Genomic DNA, 23817 nt, shown 5'->3' on the forward strand with positions numbered 1-23817 from the left:
ATCAATTTTAATTTTCTTCAAACTACAGTTATCCTAAAGTATTGAAAGTTCTAGTGTAAAAAAGCAAATATGTACATAATGGACAGCAGAACCGGCCAGCTTCTTTTCCTTTTGATATTTGATTGTATTCTAAAATGAACCAAAAAGGCATCTCTGAGTGTTTTGAGCAAAACTGAGTCACCAATGGACTAAACATGTTCCCAGGGAGGTATGGTGATAAAATATCAATTGAATCTGGTGGTGCATAACCATATCCTATAACCATGAAAAAGGAGGAAAATAATGATGACTGAAAAAAAACCCAAACCAAAACCCCAAAAGAGGTGAACTCAAAATGCTTATGGTAATTTGTCATCATGGCCCATTGTTTGTAGCAGCATCTCAGGACAAGATTAGAGCAGGGATCCTAAAGGGGATGGCATTCCAGCTTCACTGATGGCATAGGATAGGGCATGGAAGAGTTACTGGAAGAAGAAACAGTGTTAGATAGAAGAGCACAAAAATCCTCAGGTCTTCATAAGGGCCACATCAAGAAAATCACTAAAATTAAGCTAAAACTTACATTTGCTTGACAGGTAGAGAAAACTAGTAAAAGAAATCCAAGGAAAATATTTTTTTCCTTTGCAGCAAGCAACAGGCAAAGTAATGGTGGCTGCTAACTGCTGTCTGCCTTAGGATAGCTGAAGGGAAGCTCCAAGGCCAGGGAAGTTGCAGTTACTTGATTTCTACTAGATGGTATTGCTGTGAAAGAATAAGGTGAAGCTATAACAGCAGTAAATCTTGTTTATAAATTCTGCTGTGTCATAACTATAATGTGCAAAATTGGCCCAGAAGTGCATTCCAAAGAAGTAACATACTATTTTCCCATCATAAATTAGTGTAACCTCACCCAACAGCAAACACATTTCAAAATCTGTTTTATTCTTATACAGAACTTTGTCTTCCATTGTGCTGTGGCTACATAGCCTCAACCCACTTGGATAAAACAGATTCAGTATTTCCACTAGCCTTTTCCCCTGTCAAATGTTCCATAATTACAGTTAAAAGTTAGAATTAAATAAAACTCATATTAATCTCATAACCTATTTTATGGCAGGTAGGGAAAGGAGTTGAAGAGCAGCCTCTTAAGCACGCGGCAGGAGAGACTGTCATGTATTTCCCATGTCTCTTACAAATGGAATAAGCAGGGGTTGTAAAATACTGTCTTAAGCTTGTGTCCATACACAATGTGATCTGTCATATTCAGCAGATTGGCAACAGTATTGAAGTAAATTTAGTAACAAATTGTTAGATTTTTGACTAGTTACTCTGAGGGAAAAAAAAAAAAAAAGGCATGCTGAAAAATAACCAAGCAGCAATTTTATTTGATAACCTTGCTTATAGGCAATTTTAGCACCACATCAATCCAGCAGTTCCATACCATTGCGTGGCAGTGTAAGTGTGAGAAGATGGCCAGGCTGGTACTGAAAAATAAAACCACAAGATTTATGGATTTATGGCTGTCATCAGTAGAGATCTGTACGTGTCCTTGACTAGCAGCAGAGGACAAAGTGTGTCAAGACATTTTGCATCTTTCCAACCAGGCAGGTCTGTTTCATTCGGTTATCCTCAGCTCCTCCTTCTGCCCAGCCCTACTGGCTCCAGTGTCACAACTGAAATTCAAGAGGAGTCATCTGTTGGGGACACTGCCTTGGGGGTATTTTACACTCCCTTAAATAGAGATCGAGTGCACGGACTCAGGATTTTTTGCAATGAGAATGGAAAACTCTTCATCTCCTGGTATTTCTTTCAAGCGTGTATTTTCCAGGGTTGGGAGAAGGGAGAGGGTTTCAAAAGCAATGTGGCCTTCTGCCAACAGCAGAGATGTGTTTCAGAACCACAGGATGACCTGTTATTATACAGGAAAGTATTTGATGAAGCTGACAGGACTGTACTAGAGCAGATGCCTTGGTTGGGAGACAGGTGTGACAGACAAGAGTCTTTGCACATGTGAGCCAAAGTGGAACTGGAGAGTTACTGTTATTCATCATCAGTCTGTCAATGTCAAGGTGGAAAAAAAAGAAGTCATATAAGCTATTTTCACCCAACACTGTGTGATGTCCTCTGGAGTGATTTTTGAACAGGTCAAAATTTATATAATACTGTCACAACTGTATGATTAACTTCCAGCCAAAAACATCCGCAGAAAAACTTAAAGACGAAAGTCTGAATTTACATCTTTAGAATTAAAGACTGGACAGATGCTTTGCACATATGGATGATAATTTATTATGCCTTAATCATCATTATCTTATGTTTACTAGAAAAGTCATATCAATGTGTCTGAAAGGTTTTTAAAAGATGTTTGTCTTTTACTTTTAGAAAGTGAGGAAGGTTTAAAAATACTTTGATGAAGCAGGAGACTAAAAAGCTAAGGGAGGCTTGGATCCTTTCAAATGGGTCCCTTTCTATCCACGCTGAAGTTTTTACAAAGCATTTCTGAGACTGCACATTCACAATGGGGATGATTGTTCATGCTGTAAATATCTCTATTGTTCATATTCTAAATATCTCTAGTCTTTTTCTGTGTGGTCTGCCCAAAATTAAGGGGCTCGCTGAAGTACAGCAGTGTTAGACTGACACAGATGGAAAATCAGACTCCTGGCCATGTAGGGGTGACAGAGTCAAGACAATGTCATCCATAAATATTGTGCTAATGAGTTATGTGTGGGTTGTATATGTGAATAGCTGTACTTCAGAAAGGTTTAGATTGCTGAAGGACAATGGTCCCTCCAAAGTCCTGCAAGTCAGGAAGGAGGGGTAGCTCAGCTTCCCTCCCAAGGTATCAGAGGAAAAATCATATCTGTGGGAGCTGGAGAAGGAGATTATTCCTTTGTTTTACAGCCAGTGTTTGCTGAAGTATATTGGTCCCCAGTTCAGGGAAATTTTTCTGTCTTACTTTTGCTCAGAAATAATTTATTTTGTTGTTTTAACAGTCCAACCTTCATAAAAGAGATATTGCTCAGTACTTATAGTAACAACTCTACTAATGAGCCTGATACGGGCAAAAGTTTTCAGTGAGAGAGCGACTGTTGAAACTTTGATCTCCACTGGAGACTCCAAAAACAAACTCCTCAGGTTTCAAATTTACTGGCAGTCTGACACATCACTGCCATAAACACTAGGACAAAGAGAAAAGATTTTTTTATATGTCCTCATATAGAAGGATATTAATTATGAGTTGTGACTGCCTGCAGAGTAGCTGTGGCTCTTTTAATGAATAGTCTTCCAATGGCTGAAATAAAATGTCAAGACTGGTGAAGATTTGCAATTGGAAAAGCTATATAAGCTATTTATAAAAGAAAATCAACTGCAAAAAAATACTTGCTAAACGTTTCTGGCTTCTGTAGTGCAGCTGTACACTGAGCTCCTTAGTCAAATGTCTATCCTCATCTCTGGTACTCCCAGAAGTGACTTGGATTAGAGTTTGAGGTCATTTAGATTAGAATCCTCTCTCCTGAAGCTGGAGAATAACTTTTGTCTTTTCTATGAAATGATCCCCAAAAGTATCAACCATGCTGATGTTTTCTAAGCGACTCATTAAACAGTGGTAGGAGTCATACTTTACCAAGGGATTTTCCCCAGGGTGATAGGAAGGTATCAGGACAAAATTGCTTTACAAACCAAATCTATTTCAATATTCTAAAATTTCCCTGAGACTACCCCAATTCATGTGAAATCGCATCATTTTAGGCGAGCTGGCATATTTCTGCACGACTGCAGCCAGGTGCACGGCGGTGCCTCAGCCACAGCACAGCAGAGCGGCCTGCAGCGTGACCTTCCCGCCGGCGGCGGCGGCGGCAGCGGGGCAGGGCGGGCCGGGCCGGGCGCTCCGGGCACTGCGGCCCCTCAGCGCTCCGGGCACCGCAGCTCTCCGCAGCTCCCCGCAGCTCCCCCGGCCGGCCGCAGCCTCCGCTCCCCGCCGAGCCCACAGCCTGCCCCGCCGCAGCCTCCGCCGCCCGCCGCGAGGTGAGTCCGCCCGCTCCTCCCTCACCCTCTCCTTCCTCATCCCCCGCCCCGTCCTCATCCTCCCCTCGCCCCTCTGCCGCAGCCGCCCCGGGAGTCTGTGCACCCCGTGCGGGGGAAGCTGTTAGACTGTTCCTAAGGAATTTCCCAGGTAAAGCACGCCGGAAAACCCCGCAAACAGGCAAATAATACAACCCCCAATTACGTTAGCTTGTCTTTATTTATTGCCCAATTGAAAATGAGCTTCAAATGACATGTTATGGAGACAAGAGAGGGTTTGGGAAGGACAGCGAGCACTGAGGGACTTTTAAAGAGTCGGAGAAATTCATCTTCATTGTGGAGGAAATTAAATGTTTCTGGTGGTTTGTTGTTTTTGTCTTTTTGTGTTGTAATGGTTTGGGGTTGGGGTTTTTTTTGGTTTGTTTATTTGTTCATTTCCCAGTAAGTCACCAACAGACATTTTATGATGTTAGCCACAGCTCAACACTCTGTTGGAAAATATTTTTGTTTCAGAGTGGATAAAGCATCAGGAGTGCAGTAAACATTTTAAACTTAGAACTGCAACAGATACAGTAAATCACATGTTGTTTGCGTGTTGGAGCAGGAATCCCTGGAGCTGCAGCAAGTTCAGTCCCCACAGCAAGTTCACCTTGGGACAGTTCCCAGAGCATCTTTGGCTTTTGCAAGGCACTTTTATATGGTTCATTGTATTTTCCCTATGGCACACACATCTCAGTACTGGCTGATGGGTAAAACTGGCCACATTTTAGGCCCTAGACTTGTGCCAAATGCAGGAGATGAGAAAAACTAAGGTGAATGGCTGAGTTCCTTGGCAGTGGATGGAAACAACAGATAAATCCAAGTGAGCTCTTTCCCTCCATATCTATTTCTGGAGGTAGTTTGCCCTCTCTGATGGTAATACAGGGAGCCAGCACCCTAACACAGCACCCCAGCACAGATGCTGCAGTTATATATCCTCACTTGGGTGACATCTAGCTCAGCTGTCATACCACCGTGTCCCTGTCCTCCGCAGACACTGGTTATTGATGGTGCACAAAGTACCTCCCAGTCTGACCGCTGTCAATGAGTGCACACCTGTCAGCTGGAGAGAGCTGTAGCTGTCTCATTTCTAGACAGCAAATAGAATGAAAAGAAATGAAAACCTTCCATTCCAGTCTGTTTATTTTTTTTGTTATTATTTTTTTTTTCTTTTTACTTCCCCGCTGAGTTCATAAACTGAGTTATTGTAGCTGTTACAGAAATATTAGCTGGTTACTGGTGGGATGGGAGGTGTCCCTCAGTCTGTATGGGAGGGATGTGGTCTCATTTAAGATGTGGTTCACAAAATGGAAAAGTTTGTGTAAAGGGAGTTGCCTCTGTTCCGCTCTTTTTTGAACAGGTGCCCACATTACAAACACCACCACAGCCTGCAGCCTTAGCAGAGAGGTTAACAAATTGGCTGATCCCAGCTATTCTTTCCAAATATCCTTGTGCTCTGAAATGTAACAGTTCTGCTCAGGGAGAGTAAATCAGTAAGATGGTGGCCTGCCTGCACTGCCACATCTTCTGTGTGTAGAGGAGTTTTAATATTTGCTTCATTTCTTGTATTAGATGCCTTTCTTTAGGTTAAAAAAACTCTTCTTCCTTAAACTCCTTTCATAGCTGTTTGCATTATTAAGGCATAGAGAGAGGCATCCCATCATCAAGTTTCAAAGGACCTATTCAGGTTTGCCTGTAAATTAAGATTGTGTCACACCAAGGGGACGGAGGAAGAGAGAACAGTTCTGTGACAAAGCCAATTTAATACAGCCATATCTGTGTAAAGCAGAGACTGGCAGGAGTAAGCGCCTCAGAGTCTAAGCTTGTTAGTTAATTAAGTTATTAGCAAACTATAAAAGTAAGCTTTTCTCTCAGGAAATGAAATCACTGTAAAAGAATAGCATGATAGTAATCTTGCTTCTTTACATGATTTTAAGAAACTGTAGAAACTATTTAAAGAAACTTTCACTGATGTGCACACAGTGCAACTGGAAATTTTCTTCCAGTTTACTTTCAGTGTGGTTCTTTTTTGGCATTAATTATAGCCTATAATTGCTTTCTTCATTAATTTTATCATAGTCTTTGTGCAATATATTTTGAAATTATTTATTATTTAAATGCATATGATCATACTGGTTTAAGGGCACTGTTCAGAGTGTTTTAGAAAATGGAAAAAAAGTCTTAATCTAAAACTTTTCCAGATAGCTGATCACAAATATAATATTTTTTGTTTGTTCTGAGTGCATCCTCTACTAGTGTAACACATTTACACATGCCATATGTATTTAATGTGGTACTGCTTTTCTTGTTTGCTTTCCAGACAAAAATGTCAGAACTGTGAGGGTCGTTTATCACCACATTTTCCTTTCTCCAACTAAATTCTGTTCCACTTGTTCTGATTCCTAACCTGTTGTTATGGACATTGATAAGACACAACGGAATTCAGTGATACTTTGAGGTTGTGATGTCCTCCTTTGTATTTTCTTCAGCAAACACGGTCAGTGGTATAGCATAGATGACGCTGCAGCTAAAAAAAGATGAGCAAGGGGAGTGGAAGAGCTGCTGGCTCAAAACCACTTGTATGATATTATCTAAAGAAGAATGAAGAGTTGGGAATTTTCCAGGTCCTGGTTCTAGGTGCCATTGCAGGTATCAGCTCTCTGGCTTTTAAGGTGGCATCCAGAAACATGCTGGACAGTAATAATAGTAATAATATTAACAATGGTAGTTTGTTACTTCTCTGTTTTCCTAAAGACCACTCCATTTTCTAGACAGAAATGTATTTCTCCTCAGATTGAATTATTGCAAGTCATTCTGTCACAGTTACGAAAAGTAAAGCCAAGGCAGTTAAATATGGAAGGTAGACCTAGTTCAAATGAGCACTCCCATGGCGATATTTCCCTTTCTATTGCTTCCCTAAGCAATACTTTCAGTGCTTGTATACATTTCATAAGTGTTAGCAAGTGTGCATGGTATTACGGCCCTCTGGTAAGTGGAGACAGGATATTAGACATAAACACGGAGGTCACTCAGCACCGGAAAGAGCCGCCAGGCACGCTCTGGCTAGAGGAAGGAACCAGCTGATACTGAAACCAACTGCTGCAATCAGTGTCTATCTATATACATCTCAGGCATAAATAGCATTCAGAGTCATGTGAAAGAAGGTGATGTGATATTTTGGAGAAAAGTACACCAAGGGCATATTAAAGACACTTAAGAGAGTTTAATGCAACAATTATTTTCTCTTTTATTTAAAAAAAAATTAAATTAAGCTTAGATCAGAATAAATCAATTTCTTTGACAGAGTGAGGAGAGTCTTCCAAAGTACAGTTCTGGAGGCCAGTAGATGCCAAGAAGGGACACAAGAAAACATAAAATTATATGACTGCAAAAAAGATGCCAACACACCTAGGGAGGTCATAACTTAAGCTGTCTGGTTTCCAAGAATAGGCATTTGAATAGCACATGGTTTCTTGTTTCAAGACAGGCTTCAAAGTAGCAGTTCTGATATATTAGCAGACAGGCAGACTGAGGATGTCAATAAATGCAGCAGTCTTTGATGAGATGCTTTTCTCAAATGTGGCAAGTTGATTAATCTGCTAATTAAAAGTGGATGTATGGAGCGACAACGATCCCAGTCTTGTCTACCCCACAGCTCTGCCATTGCTGTCACTGGCAGAGCACCCTGCAGCACATACTGTTCAAACTGACAGAAGGAGTTTTTCTGGCATAGTTACACCACCTCCCTAAGTGATGTAAGTTGAGCCAATATAAGCTCTCTCCTTCTGGCAAAGTTACGTCCACACCAGGAGTTCTGCAAACATAGCAATATCTGCTGGGGACGTGAATTTTTCACACCAGCAACTGACATAGCTATGTTGGCAAAACATTATAATTTGGAACAGGCCAAGGAAAAAATGCATTTATCACCCCATCCTCAGCCATTTGCAAAGCATTAAAGAGTCCTTAATTCTTAAATTTCTCTTAATGGTTGTACTGTGCAGACAGAAATTCTTGTTTCTGTGGGAGGGACTGTGTGTTGTTATATTTATTAAAAATGCACTGCTTCCTAATTCTTAGTGATTTCTATCAGTGAGGTGTCTGGTGATGGCATGTAGGGTATTTATAAAATATGAAAATAACTCAATACAGTTCGAGTGTTGTACAGAAGCATAACACTCCCAGTGACAGACTGAATCCTCTGTTTGGCTGGTATCTGGGTCTCCCATCCTCACTCTGGCTAGGCTGGGAGTATGCAGCATGCACAGACACGGTACCTGGCACTGCACCACCCAACTCCCTGTGTGTCCTCCTTTTCAGGGTTATAGTCAGCATCTATAGTGGACAAAACATGCACATTTTTTTTTCAGAAGAAAGTAATTTTACTGTGAGCAATCTTATCAAAGTAGGTGAAGAAGCAAGTTGTTTATGCAACGCAAACCAGAGTGACTTTTGTGCAAAGCTCAGGTAGGCACCTTCAGCCTGGAAAAAATGCAGCTGTCTCCTTGCAATCTCTAATTGTCTCATCACCAGTTGTTCCCAGTTTCCACAGAACACCAGGAGCAGAGGGGGAATTGTGAATGCTTGTATTGGCATTTCCCTTTCTGCTGCATCAAAGGTCACCACCACCTTGCTGGGGGTTACCATCCATCCCCTGGGCTAGCTGAGATGGAGCTGGGAGGATTGTCTAGCCCATGTCAGCCAGAAAGAGAGAGATGGGTGAGCAATAATTCACTGTTTAAACAGGCTTTAAGTAAGTTGGCTCATTTTAAGCAGCAATTCTAGCAATAGTTCAGCCAGAAAATCAGGAGTGGGAGGGTGTGCATAACCTCTAGGAAGAGGGTGGTGACAAGTAGCTGGCTGAGGGCTGCATATGGAAACCACTTCTAGTGGCACAGCAGCAGCCAAAGAAGTATGACTATGCTGACTGCTAGCACTGCTGGCAGCTTGCTACTGGCTTTATCTGGATGGAAATTGTCTAGATCCCTCACTCAAAAATGCCTATCACTGTAAAAATGAGGAAGGGAGTGGAATTTCTAATAGTCGTGGGGTATCTTGTATCTATCACACAAAAAAATAAGAAAAGGAAAGAAACTTTCTTAATCAAAAGGAATAAAGTAAGGGCGAATGTAGGCAGGAGATCAAAAGGCATCTCTGCCAGTGAAATCCATTAGCCTTGAAGTAATCTCCTAAGGGAACTGAAGACATTCCCATTGCTTGAGATATTTAAAACTAGGTTAGACAAAACACTAGGAAGTGTACAATGGAGGACAATCCATAATCAGCAGGGAAAGGGATTAAATAGTCTTAATAAGCCTTTAACATACGTTCTGTGATTTCAGTGCCAAGACTTCACATGTTCCTCTGCTCTGTCTCCTCCCTGCAGCTGCCATAATGGGAGATTATGAAATCACTGTAAATGTGAGCAATTAACTATTGTAATAGAATTTGGTAATGTAATGGTGCTGCATTTTTATTCCTCTTAGGCTCAACTAAGACTCCTTTTACCACGGATTTAAGTTGATTTTTTGGAGAGCTATTACAATCATCCTGTACAGAGATTTAGAGTGATGTGTTTCTAATAATTGCTTTGGGTTTCAGGCAGGGATTTTGTTTTTAGTTAAATATATCCTTTTTTGCCACTAAATTTCAAAATTCCTAAGTAGTTTATCTAAAAATCCCATTGTTTACTTCTGTGTTTAAGCACTCATCATTATTATCCCACATCCTTCTAAATTTTTTGCCTTTTGAGAGCTCAGAAGTGCCAAGAAGTTCGTCTTAGTAAAGCAACAGGTAAAAGATGTGCTTTGTGGCATAAAGATGAATTAGTATTTATATCTCTGTTCAATAAATGTTAAGTCACTGTGGAAGTATTCAGATCAACAATGTATGCTTATAAACACTGTCTAAGAAGAATTTATTGCTTCACAAATACCACTGTTTGCTATGATCTCTGATAATTTTCCGCATTTCCTCTTGTGTCAGTTTGATACTGTGTTTTTAGGTCCAGATGACTGCTTGAATCATGTTCACGCTGGAACGTGGGGTATTTTGTTTAGTTTCACCAGGGGAGAGGCCAGCACTGTGGTTTAGAGAGGTCCTACCAGGGGAGACAGCTCAGTGAAATCAAGCTTCATGCTTAAGGTAAAATGAGTTACAATGACTTGAAGTTGACAGCTTTTGAAGTCCTTTTCATTTACACTCTGATGGAATTCCTGTGAAGAATTGCTTTGTATGTACACATCCAAAAAGCCAAAGTCACATTGCAAATGAATTAAGTTTAAATAACATGTGACATCTGTGGCTTCTTTGTGTAATTTTGCATGAGAAATACTGTATCCATAAATCAGTGCTAGTCAGTTTTGGTCTTTTGCATATTTAACAAATTTCTATAAGTAATACATGACATTTAACTTGGGTATAAAACTGTCTTCAGACAGCTGGGTATTCATAGCTAGAACAAGAATCTTATGCAAAAAAAAATGTTGTTTAAATCAGAAAAACAGTGATTTATAAATGGCTTTTTAACAGAGAGGTTATTACTGTTCTGTGGAGTTACAGCTGGTAACACCAATGATAGATGTGGCAGTAGGGAAGGAATATGATGATTGAAAAGTGGGCTTCGTTTTCTTTTTCACACCCAAGTGGTGCTTAAAGCAGCAGATTCTCTCTTGTGCCATCATTTCCAGTGGGATTGAGCAAATGGTTACCTGCAAAACCTTCAAGAGGTACACACATAAATCTAGAAGAAGCCCTGACCATAATTTCAAGATCCAGATTGAATTTTCTGTATGTAACATCATTAGGAACAAAGCTTTGTGCTAGGTAATTGATTTTTTTAATGTCTTGAGAATTAATTTTCACCAGGAAAAATTATGGTAGCCTTTATACAAATGAAGTAAACAACTATATTACACTGTGGGAAGTGGACCCTGACATACCTATTCATCTTAAAAGGATTCATTCTTATCAAACCACTTCAATTCTAGCCTAACTTTTTGGATGACAAAGCATTGCTCAAAGGTTGTGAGGAACTTATTTTATGTTACTTGCCAATATTTTATTATTATTGATCTAAAATAAAAATAAAGGTCAGTGAATTTAGAGCAAGGGTGAATTTGGCCTTTCAGCTGTGTCTATAACAATATGATTAGCAGCCTGTTTTTCCCTTGCACCTTCAAACTCAGTATAGATTGATATATTAGCAGTTGTTTTTAATTTTCCTCATCCTATTTTTTTGACAATGAGAAAAGGGAGCACATGGCTTATACTTACTCTAGTAAATTTAAAAGTGCCAGAAAATGCTCTCTGGCATTGAAGAGCCTGGTATGGAGCATTCCACATCTACGCAATTACATTATTTTCTGAACAATGACCACCTGCAAACTGCCTTTCTCTGTACTGTGCCAACTCCCAGACTCTGCCCAAAAACTGCCAGGAGAATTTAAGCTGTCCCAGACTGAAATCACTGCAAAGATTATTCTTGCCGTTTAACTGTGTATGTGCATACTACTGAATGTCAATTTTTCCATGTTCAAAACTAGTTATGAGCTACTACCATGTCTTTAGGATTTGCTTCGACACATTGGATGTGAGATCACAGATATGTTTGAAGCTTTTTTTTTTTTTGTTTGCTCTCTTGGTATTTGAAAATCTCCTAAAGATAGAACATTAAGCCAGAACACACAGATGTTTCTTGGCAACATGCTTGATGTACAAAAACAATTACAAAGAGGCATAGAGTCATAACTTCTGCCATATTCCTGTTCAGGTAAGAGAAAGTGCAGCAAATTTATGGATAGGTAATATTTTTCTAAGGTAAATAAGCTGTTCTGTTTCTGTTTAGGTTCTCAGGCATGGAGACAGATGACTTTCTATCTGTCTTAGCAAAACAAATGCTGGTTTTTCCCAAATAAAGCAATTACTAGAGAATATACATCAATGCACAACACCAATTGGAGTTATCCAAATTCTCTTAATTCAGATAATTTGATAAATATTGACACAAGAAAATATTCTGTCTCTGTGGTATTTGGTTGCGTTGAGATCTGCCAGTATCTGGGAATCCCTCCTCACCAGGAGAGCTGATCCTGCCCAAAGCCCTTTTCCAACCCTGGAAACTGCCCTCACTGGTATTATTGTTGTGCCATTTCAATGGTATAATAATTTACTTGGAAGTCAAATATGTCTGTGGTTCAAGTCAGGATCCTTTATGAAATGACTCATTGTGTTTAAAAAAATGTAGTGATGTGAACTTTAAAGAGTTTTCCATTAGCTTGTTGAGTATTATTTTAAGTAAATGTAGTTTAACATTTAGCTATTTGACATTGTTTTTGTCAATGTGATAATATTTCTAGCTTAAATCTGTGCTATCTAGGCTAGACTTTTCTCTGTTTTTTAACACAAAAAATAAAGCAGGAACAGACACAGCTTGTGTGACTTCTGGAGAAGAGCCCCTAGCATTGGCATAGCTGTATGAATACTTGGGAGTTGCCATAAGTTCAGGTGGCTCCAGGGTACGATGAAGAACCTGTCCAGACACACATTTATTGCAGCTGGATGGTTTTGCTTATAGAGCTGGGATCCCAAAACATCCATCTGGAAAGCATCCTGAAGGCTTAAGGAAGCATAAGCAGCGTTCCTGATGATTTTAGGAAAAACTGTCTAAGGAAATTTGGTAAGACTCCAACTCACTTTTGCATTTCTTTAACCCCTTTGGCTTAAAATCCTACCTGGCTGACTAAGCCAGAAGGAAAATTAGCTGGGGTACATTCAGACATTTCCCAGCTATTTCATCTGGGTCATTCAACCCCATAGCAAGCCAATCAACTTGTCATAAGATAAGAATAAAAGTGAGTTAAATAACAGAATGAAGAAACTGGATTTTAATCATAGAGAGTTCACTGTAAACTTAGGAAGCATGTGAGCATGTGCAGAGTAACTGGATGGATCATAGCTATATTTGCTATATGAACTATATTTGCTATATGTGCAGTCAGAAGTCAGGTGATCAAACAGCACCCTACATTGCAGGGAACTTTCAGCTTGAAATCACCTGGGGTGCTCAGATGAGTAAGGCTACTTTGGGCATTGTGTCTTTCCTGTTGATATGGCATAGCCAGCTGCATGAGGATTTTAGTATGCTGGGACAGGTTAGATCTGTCTTGATAGGGCTTTGCAAAGGATGGGCCCAATTGGAGGGACTGGAAGGTGCTCTGGGCTTCTTCTGTGCTTGTGTCCCTGCCTGACCTTTGCTGTGCGGCTGTTCCATTTAAACACAAAGGATATTTTGTCCTGGCATTCCTGCAAGCCTTATCTGGGAGTAAAGAATCAACCCACTGCATCTTGTGCTCTGTGTTTTTATGAGTGGTCATTCTGCAGCCCACACTATAATCACAGAGTTATCCTCAGTAGGATTTATATAGATGCTTCTTTTAAAAATGTGACCTTCAAGTCGAGTAAAAACAAAAGACATGTGAGAAGATGCTAAACATATTGTTTTATTTTAGCTGTGCTGGCTGTAGAAGCAATGGAAATATTAAAAGTGTTTTTCTCTCCTCTTAAAAACATGCAGATTTGAATACCTTAAGAGCACAATCTAATGGAAAAAGTGTTATTTTCATGTAACCCATTCTTGGAGTAAGAGTAATTTTAAACAAACAGATTATCAGTTTTATTTTATTTTTGATAAAAACTCCATGCATACAAGATAATCGAAGGTGTAATTTTAGACTTTTTATAGTTTTAGCACAATAAAGTATGGTAAAAGGTAGAAAAATAATCTGGTGATGTCATCCATTTAGTGGAATAATATTACTTTAAATACAGGTAATGAAAATCTTTGTTTCACTGAAATCAGTGGGAAAATTTCAATGGCTTTTAAACAGAGCTGTGGCTTAGTTCTTCTTCCTGCTCTGCTTGTTTTTCAAATTTCATAGCTCAGATTTACATTTGAGAGGACTCTTAATAATTCCCAGTTGAACATGTATGCATACAGATTTATACACGTGTGTGTGTTTGTGCAGAAATGGGCTTGAAGAGAGTTATCTGTTTGCTTTTTTTGGACAGAGCCATTACAATGACCCTGTTTGTCAGGGTATACCACAATTACCTCTGATTTCAGTGACTGGAGACAGATGAGCATTGTAACTCCTGTTAAACAAATACCGAGTTGACAGGACAGCTTCCAGGTTAGAAACCAAGCTATATTGCTAAATAATCTAAAAATCCATCTGTGCCATCCAGGGAAAAGACTTGGGGTGAAAGGGTGAGGTTTTTGGTAGCATCACACTGGTTTGTCTCCACTCCCACTGAGCTGATGGGAGTGCTGCCCACAGCTTCAGAAGAGCAGGGCTCAGCAGTACTGCTCACAGGAGTCACACCACACCATTTGCTCTTTCTACTTATTCCAAAAAGAAAAAATGGCTTGACCTATGCATAACTTTGTTGTGCTTAATTTGCCAGCTGGTGAGTGTCACATGTTTAATTTGGGCAATGTAAATAACAATCTCTTCAGTAGCTGAGGTTTTCACTGACAACACAGTCGCTGGGCTTAGACAGCCGATTGCTGCTGCTGTAGAGCTAAGTCCTTAAATATTATCAAACTAATACCCTTGTATGGTCACACTGGATACAGATTAGTGAAAGCCATAATCCTATTTAATTTAACACAGTCCCAGGGATTTTCCTCTACAAAGAATTTGGTCACATGCATACTGCATAATTTGCATAGTTCTTAAATATATGGACCCTCTCTAGGAGCAGGGCTGTCTGCCAATTTAATGGCAGTTATTAAATCCCATTATACTTTGTACCGCAGTCCAGATGCAGGTATATGCTAGAAAAAGCTCATGGTTAGTAAGAATTTGTTGTGGCTCTGAGCTATGCCACAGCTGGTTATCTCAGGTCATCTGTTTCAGCCTCAGAGGAGGGTGTTAACCCTCAGCAAAGGTAATATGACAAAGGACTGCAATTAATTTTAACCACAGTGCAGCCCAGCCAAGATCCAGCTGTCCAAGGACTCAGAGACATATAAAAACTGACTGTGCTTGTACTGTCCCAGATTCTGGGGTTTGTGGTTGAGCAACTCTTATCTCAGTCATAGGAAAGGTCTGATTTTTATGTGCCGAGCACAGTTAAGTTCATTTGCCTTCAACAACATGTGATATCTTTGAGACTAGAGCTGATTAGACTTGGAGAATTAGGGCTACCCCTTTTCATTTCCGAATTATTCGTTTTTTCTTTTCTTTTTTAGTTGTCTTCCTTTTTGTCCCCCATGCAGAACTATTGTCTGAATGGAAAAAGGAGACACTTTCCCCTTGTCAAGGTCTCTTAGCTAGTACCATTGCTTATCACAGGCCAGCTGCAGATTGCTGGGCCCATGTGCTTGGCAGTCACAGACACACTGCAGAGCTCACAGGGCACAGATGGCCCAGCTCTGCTGGGTGACCCTGGGCAGAGATGTGGGGGTCTAGAGGAAAGGAGATGGGCTGAAAGCAGTAAGCTATGAGGTCAGCTCTGTCTCTAAACAAGTAGTGAATCCCAGCAGGCTGAGACCACAGGATGCTCTGCCATCTAGTCAGGACCTCCCTTTCCAAGCACAGCATGAGTCCAGCTAATCTTGCAGGGCTCTAAGTTCTTTTTTTTTTCCTGTTACACAATGTTTGCAGCCTTTTATAGGCTTTAGGTATTTATTGCAGGGAAATGATGGTGAAATTTTGATCAACAGATTTCAGGGTAGTCAAGCAGCTCCAGACACAGGGAGCAATCTTCCACCTTTATTTTCCTGGCAATTTCCAAGCATGTTGGGACAAATACGTGGCCTGGCTGATTTCCATGTGAGAAAATGGCCCTGCTCTCTTTATGAGGGCTTGGTATATAAAAGCAGCTCAGGCACAGAAACTTCTTTACCCTCTCTAGCACCGTGCTGGAGGTAGAAGCTTTCCCCTCCAGGGAGCAGAGGGAGTGGTTTGAGCTGATTAGGTTTCCAGATCATTTTCAACAATTTAGGCACCAGCTGAATGGCTGTTGGCTTAAAGAACAGAGTAATTATTAATATTATTACTACTATTACCATTAGTAATAAAATAATGCTTCTTCCAAAAGTGCCTAAGGAGCAAGCTGAACTTAAACTTCATCTTGCTAGGTGCCCCACAGTTTTGGGCTGTCATTCAAGAGCACAATAAATCCTACCTCAGGGTTCCCACTACCGGATCAAAAGCACCAGAGCCACAGGAGCCAAAGTGCTGATGCTTTATGAAATAATGCTTTCCCCAGCCATCCAGTGTGGTACCAAACCAACCACAGCCTGTTTTCTCAGCAATCAGAGTCAGCATAAACCCCAGATCAGGTGCTCCCAAAGCTCAGTTGTGTGACCTCCCCTGGGTTAAAACCTCACTGATGACAGGTCTGCTGTTACCTTTCATGGCAGCAGGGTCTCAGAAGACCCAGTGGTTTTCTCCTGAAGAGCTTGCCAACTACACAGACAGGAGGTGTTTCAGAGTAGAGGTTTAATGGCAAAGTGAAGGGAATGGAAAGATGGTGTTTGGAGGGACAGTGAAGGAATGAAAGATTGTGGGGAGAATACACCAATGGAAAGGTGAGGGAGGGTGAGGACACAGAAAAGCAAGGAGAAATCAGAAAAGATAGAATGATGGAGAAGCTGTTAAAATACCTTGCTGAGAAAGAAGAGACAGAAGAAAGAGACAATACAAAGGGAACTGGAAGGCCTGGGCGTAACTCTGGGAAGTTGCTGTGCTGTGCATTTCCCTAGCTGGGTTTCCCCTGATATCTTCCTGGGAGAAAAACCCAGAAGGCATTCCTCTTGCTCACAGGTAGCAGAAATACTCACTGAGACTCAGAAACAAACCCTTGCCACATCCAGAGCTATAGTTCCTCCTTTTACCTACTCTTGTTGCCGGTGTTTGCTGTTGTTACAAACGCTTCTTTAGTCTGGCAGAGATCAATAAGGCATAAAGGACAGCAGCTGCCTCAAGAGTTTGCTCATCACAAAAGGATAAGCTACTCTGTCTTCTAAAACTGACACCTTATCAGAAAAGCAGAACCTGATGACTTTTAGCTCTTGTTACAAATATTTGCATGTATAGTTGAGATTTGTCAGTTTTACTGCTCTCAGTCATGCATAGCAGAGTTTGCCTTATTTGCAGTATGTTTTCACATGTCATACATCTTTAATCAGACTGGAGCATTGGGGACTGGTTTAATTTTTTTCCATTGATGGTTCCTGCATGTAGACTAGAAGCATTGTTGTTACTTTGGCTTCTCTGGTGTCACATCCTGAAGAAATTATGGAAAGTAACAATTAATTTTACGCCTCCTAGCTCCTTCAATTTGATTATAAATTTGGATTAGTGACATATGTTTTTGGCTGCTGCATCAAGATCCAATATTAGACTTCTTTTTTTTTCATAATTTCATGTGAAAACTAGAAGACAGCAATGTGTATGCATCTGTATGATGAAACCTATTATCATAAGTAAAGTGATTCTAAAGTGGTATTATCTGATATCAAGGTTACTAGGCACCATCATAGAGTTCTGTCATCTGCTGTATCCATCTTTTGCCCTGTTCTGGATTTCCCTTCCTGCACCTTCTGTCCCCATCTCCTGCCCCTGACTGGGGACTGTGCTGCCCCACAGCTGTAGGAAACCAGAGCTTCTATGAGTGTGAGGTGTGCAGGTTGGCAATCCAATGTTTCACCATAGTGACACCTTGTTTTCCTTAAAGGTCCTGTGATACTACTGGGAATATCTGTGTTGGAAAATATTAAAATGCTGTAGTTGGTATCTTCTAGAGGTCAGATTTTCCTGCATACTTTTTCTTACCCTGCTGACCTGCTGATTTTTGTGTAACTTTTAATGAGTTTAGGCCTGCTATCCCCGTTTCCAAGAAAAACAAGCAAGCAAACAAACAAACAAACAAAAAACTAGTGGTGGCTTACCTGGCATCTTTTGGTCTCTAAAATGTGTATAACCACAAAATGCTGAGGTAATACACATTGCCCAAGGAGAACATGGCTCCTGAATTGTCCTGGCAAGCAAGCTAAGGAACTGGCTTGTGAAGAGAAGGGAAGAAGAGAGAGAGGGGATCTGGCAGAAAAGCCACTGTATGCCTACCACAGTTGAAATATCTTTGCTTTATTAAAAAGAAAGGGAAGGAAGCAATTTAATTTAGAAAAGCTTTTTGTAAGATTGTGTAATTGTAAAAATCTGAAGTAAGTAAAGCCAAAGAAAAATGCTTTAATAAGTAAATAATAAGTGATTTATTGCGCTTGTTAAAAAACATGCAGAATATTACACTGCAAATAGTATCTTTTAAATCTGTGAACTAGTAACAAGATCACTGGTCATAATCTTTGTTTCCTCTCTGCTTTTGAAATGCCTCAGTATGTAATAATTTCTTTATCTTTAAAAGGATCTGTTATACCGGAAACAGTAATGAAGCATTAGTTGCTATTAATGTCAGCTGAATGTCCCACAATTTTATTGTTTCTTCACACTGAAGTAAACTATGAAATTCTATTCCTTGAAATACATATGGATTATTTTGTATTATCTGAATTTATTTTACAATCCCGCTTCTATTGGAAACAAAGCTATACTGCAAAAGTTTAAAAACAAAGGGGATGGGCATGTTAAGAATAAACTCAGAAAAAAACTACTGTGATCAGTTTATCTGTCATTGTGAGATATGTATCTATATACACACATATGTATTCCTGTCCTCAAGATTTACATGGCTTTATGGAAATTCTTAACCCTTGCTCCTTCCAGTTTTTGAGGAACTTGTTTTATGTGGTGACCCTTTACCTTCCCTGAGCTCTGGTGTGAGTTTTCAGAGAGGTGGACCAGAATCTGCAGTTCTGTCAGGTTTCCTCCCTTCACTTCCCTCCTTCCCAGTGGGACTTTCCCGTTTTTCTCCTAGAAAGTCTGTTTTATTAAATAAATCAAGCTTAGATTCACAAGCATATCGAGCGTGCTGGCGGAGCCAGGAGGGCCAATAAAGGAGCCCGTGGGGGCAGCGCCGGAGCTCCCCGAGAGCAGCACAAGATCAGCTCCACATCCCACTCTGTGCACCACTGCTGCTGAGGGAGAGCCTGGGGGGAGGAAGGCAAAGGGCTCCCTTTAGCCTCTTCAGCTTGTGTTACAAAGCCTGAAAAAACATCTGGTCTTCACAGATTCGAAAGGAAAAACTTTTACCTAAGAATACAAATTGGGAAACATATTTCTTCACAAGCCCTTGAAAATGAGTGTCACCCATCACGTATATTATGTCCACTGCATATATTGTGTCCCTGAACTGAGCTAAATTGAAGCCAGACATATATTTCTCTTTGATGACTCCGTCAAGGTATGTTTTAACTCCTCTCCCTAGTTCTTCAGTCTCTCAAAAGATACATGTGTAGATAAGGGAACAGCCTCAAACCCATGCACAGGAACAGCAGCCAAACAAATGGCTTTCAAAAGAAAAATCCAGCTTTGTAGATCTCTCTTCCTGCAAACAATTTCCTTTTCCAGTTATAAATTTCAGTTCCTAAAAAAAACTTCCCTGGAAGAGTAGAGGAGACAGGGAAATAAGAGTTCAAGTAATCCTACGTATTTTGAAACTGGAGAAACCTGACTCAAAATTTCCAGCCATCCCTCAGGTAAACGGATGCAAAGACCCTCTAATTTGCATGCTTGTGTGCCCTAGTTAGTAACTCAGACATTTTTGGCATCTGCACATACTTATCAAAAATAAGTTGTGTTCAACAGGCTTGCTCTGCAGGGAGTTTGAGTCGGGTACAATTGTTTGATAGCATGGTTAGTGTTAGTAAGATTACTGTAACTTGAAAAACACATCTTATTTTCTATTACCTCTTACTGAGTGTCAAAACCAGCCTACAAGCTTATATATATTTAGCAGACACTGCGAGGTCTAAGAACCAAATCTTCTTGTGAACTATATTTTGAAATACTGGACCTGGTGAAAATAAGCCAGACATCCTCATTTGAGGTGAAACTTAAACCTTGCTTTCACTATTGCTTCCAAAGGCTTCATCATTTTTTTCACAGAGAGATAAATGGCTATAATGGCCCCTTATAAAATCAGGAAGACAGGATGAATCAGGACAAAATGCACTTCCTCACCAATTCTCATCTCCATAGAAACTCCTCAACTCTGCTATGCCTTCTGCCTATAGAGATTAGGCAACCCTGTTTTCCAATAACAGACAGTGAACTCTGACGCCTGCATTGCCTCACAGAGGGCTATCTTGAAGAGCAGAATCTAAGTTTAAAAAGAGAACTTGGCCAAGTATTTAGTGTTGCATTTCCCAGCTTTCAAATTCTTCCTGTTGCTTTTCAGGTTTGTAAGAAGATTTCTCATGAGAAGCATCAGTATTTGCAGCCAGGGTACCCACAAGTCTGGTGACACTTTTCTCAAACTATTTTTGCTTCAAAGGATGTGGTGTCATTGAAAGACTAGTCCACACTACCCAGGATTACAATTCATACCACTTATGGGGAAGATAGTGAATCATCAGAATCAGACTGTGGGATGATAATTTAAACATAAAGCTTTATTTTCAAATTCATTGAATAGTTTATGCATGAATGGATGTGCTTTTCCAGCAGTTCAGATAAGCAGATAAAGAGAATGGTTTTTTAATGAAGTGAAATATATGAGAAAATGTATTCATTGATTATTAGGAAAGGAAGAAGTTATTAAACTTCAGTAGATAAACATCAGCTTGCAAAGTTCCTTTGTTAATAAGAATAAATTGATAGATTTATAGACTTTAAATTTGGTGAGATCATTTGATTGTCTCATCAGACCTGTAAATCAAAGGCACTAAATCTCACAGTATTACCTCTGAGCTGAATAGAGCTAGACAAAACATGTTGGTAAAGCAGTACATGAAACAAAAGATGCAATTCAGCTTGACAGAAGCTTTATAGCTTTGGGTCAAATCTACCTTCATTAAGTTTTAAAAATAGAGAAAACATGTAAAAGTGAAGTGCTGCTTTCCACAGTTTTCCAGCTTTGACTAAGCATACCTATTGTGTGTTGATTTACCTGTGCAAATGGCATTTCTCTTTTCCTTGTTCTAGACTTAGTCCATAACACACATGCACACACAGGAAAATCATATCCCTCTGAAAAGAAATATGATTTCACACAGGACAAGTTTCAAATTTCTTTTCTTTCAAAGGCTGATCATTCCTTTTGTGTGAAGAGCTGAAGTGCATAATTTCTTATATAAATATGTCCAGCTTTAGCATTTAACCTTTATGATACCTTCTTGACTGCTGAAGGGCCCTCTATTTTCTTCTTATTACTCTACTGTAGTCAAGTGCCTCTCAGTTTCATTTTTAATGGACTAAATCTGTTGAAGTGTTTAAGTCTCTCCCAGTAGAGTATTTTCTATGGCTTTTGAGTAAGTCTGTGACTCTGCTTTAAAAGTTCAATTTTTTTCCAATATATCTTCCTTTTTAATGAATTCATCTTTGCTACAGAGAAAAATGAAGATGTCACCCATTTTTCCTACATTTACACATCCATGGATTATACTAGCCCTTTTGTCACAGCCTCCTACTGAACACTTAGGTTTTATTGCTTACCTGCTTTGACACCAAATTATTTCAGAAAGATTGCTTTTCAAGATACTGCTCTAACTTGATTTCAGAATGCCATTTTAACATATGTCCTAGCCTTATAAGTCTGCAGTAGCCAAAACTCACAGCAATATTGTCTTTTGAAAAGATTGTCTTATCCAGCTGTTTACACCACTATGATGAACATGTGCTCTGTCTTCATTAATATATTCTAATGTTGGTGTTATGTGCAGATTTTGTCTGAAATACTTTGTATTTGCAAGTTATTAATTGAAACAGTAATTTGATTTAGGTTTCATGCAAACATGACCAGAAACATGCCCATTCGGTGCATATTTTTTTATTTAAAAGTTTTGGGAACAAGAAAATCACATGTTTTGATTTCTTTACCCATGTATATTTACTCCTGCATGTGCATCCTGATCCCCAGCAGTCCTTGTGCCTCCATGAGATGTGCTCCCTAGCCCATGGTCTCTGATTCATTGCTCATGTTCTCTTCAGGTTCTTGTCTGATGCACAAACTCTTCATCATATCTCCATTTTCAGCAAAAATTCTCTTACTTTTTTTCTGTTAATGGTTATATTTTTTTCTCTTGATGGAAATGTCTTTCTTTGCCTGTCATTTACATGGCTGGAAGTACCATGTAGAAATAATATTGCTGGGATGAAAGATGAAAAGTTGTGCACTGATCTCACACTTCACCTCTGAAGACTTTCCCCTCAGACAAGAACCTCAGTGTTTGGGCAATTTATGCTGTATTGATTCCAAGGAGGAAAAATTACTGTCTGACAGCTACACCACATTCTTTATTAGCATCCAAAGTAGAGCTGGGATTTAGCTAATGAAGCTTAACTATCTCTTTTTGCAGCTGCTGGAAGAAGTAGTCACTTTGGAGGTGCAATTAATATCAGGGTTATGTCCTCTTGTCATACTTAAATACCTGAAGCACATTGTCCTTGGAGAACCTGGACCCTTGCCTGAGCACCACATGGACAGAGTTGTAATTTCTCTGTCTCTGCTCCGGCATTGTTTAAGGATATTAAAAATATGGAAAGAGATAGGACTTTAAGGATTTAGAAGAAATTAACTGTTATTTTTGCCTGTGTGTAAAGGATTTTCTGCACTTTCAGTCCTACAGAAAAAGCTGTTTATCTATGATACCTATACCTGTATTAGTCAGAGATGTCATGAAACTGACCCTTGCTGTATTCAGTATGCCCAAACCAAAAGGCATTTTTAGTTGTTTCCAGCAGCAGCCATAGGACCCTGCTCTGTGCTTACACATGATAAGAATTTCTTTCTGAGTGATCATATAGCATAGGACAATGTGACAAAATTTCTTTCTATGTTGTTCATGAACAGTACATGATAGAAAGTATTACAAGACTAATTGGAATTATTACAATAGTCTGCTTGGCTCCCTTCTCTTGACTAATTAGCCTTTTAACATTACAAAATGGCTCTGGCACAAGCTGTCAGAAAGCACTGCTCCAGTCACTACTACACGTGAAGCTGTCTGCACACATTAATAAGGAATTTACCACTGCTGTTAGAAATACTTGTTCTCATTCTTTTCTTATTTTTCTTTTGCCTCTTTAGGGTGCTCTGGGTCACTAGATGTTATCATTTATATCTTCTCATTATTTGCTCTTTCTGCGTGCTTAGGGAATTCACATGAACACCAGCTTTGTTATTTCTCTTGCACAACCATGGGTCAGCTGTGGCACTCCTTGCAACCAGGGAAAAAATGTGGGGTCACTTCTATATTAAAATACTGAGCTAGATACAGAACTGTGAGCCTGCATGAGAAAATAGTATTTTCTCAATCAGTTTCATCATAAACTGCAGCTTGGTGTTTGTTTTTGCATTCCACTCTTTCTCTTCATTCCCTGATTTACTCCATCAAGGAATATACAGTTCTACTGTTTTAGGAAGTAGTACTAGTAATCAGGGTCCCTTTATCCCTGCCATGGTCCTGCATAAATATAGTGCCAGATTATCTCTTGAATAGTTTTATATGAAGCAGAGGACGAACCAAACTGCAAAATAAGTTGGAAGGAGCTGTTGCCACAGAGCTGGAACTTTCTCCTTCCTGAGGGCAGGGGGCAAAATGAGAGAATTGAAAGCTGAGAAAGATGGTGTTGTTTGGTCTGAAGA

The 23817-nt window shown here is 39.7% G+C and overlaps 1 protein-coding gene across 1 annotated transcript in view; it reads left to right on the forward strand.

The window, feature by feature from the left end:
* Window positions 1–3945: 3945 nt before the first annotated feature.
* The window catches only part of SULF1 (sulfatase 1), a 184772-nt gene continuing 164900 nt past the window's right edge, over window positions 3946–23817 (forward strand). The window contains exon 1 of the mRNA XM_064706210.1: window positions 3946–4008. The gene's annotated coding sequence lies outside the window, so the exon portion shown is untranslated. The remainder of the gene's footprint in view (window positions 4009–23817) is intronic.

The sequence above is a fragment of the Zonotrichia leucophrys genome, chromosome 2, assembly GCF_028769735.1.
Source record: "Zonotrichia leucophrys gambelii isolate GWCS_2022_RI chromosome 2, RI_Zleu_2.0, whole genome shotgun sequence".
NCBI classification, from domain to species: Eukaryota; Metazoa; Chordata; class Aves; order Passeriformes; family Passerellidae; genus Zonotrichia; species Zonotrichia leucophrys.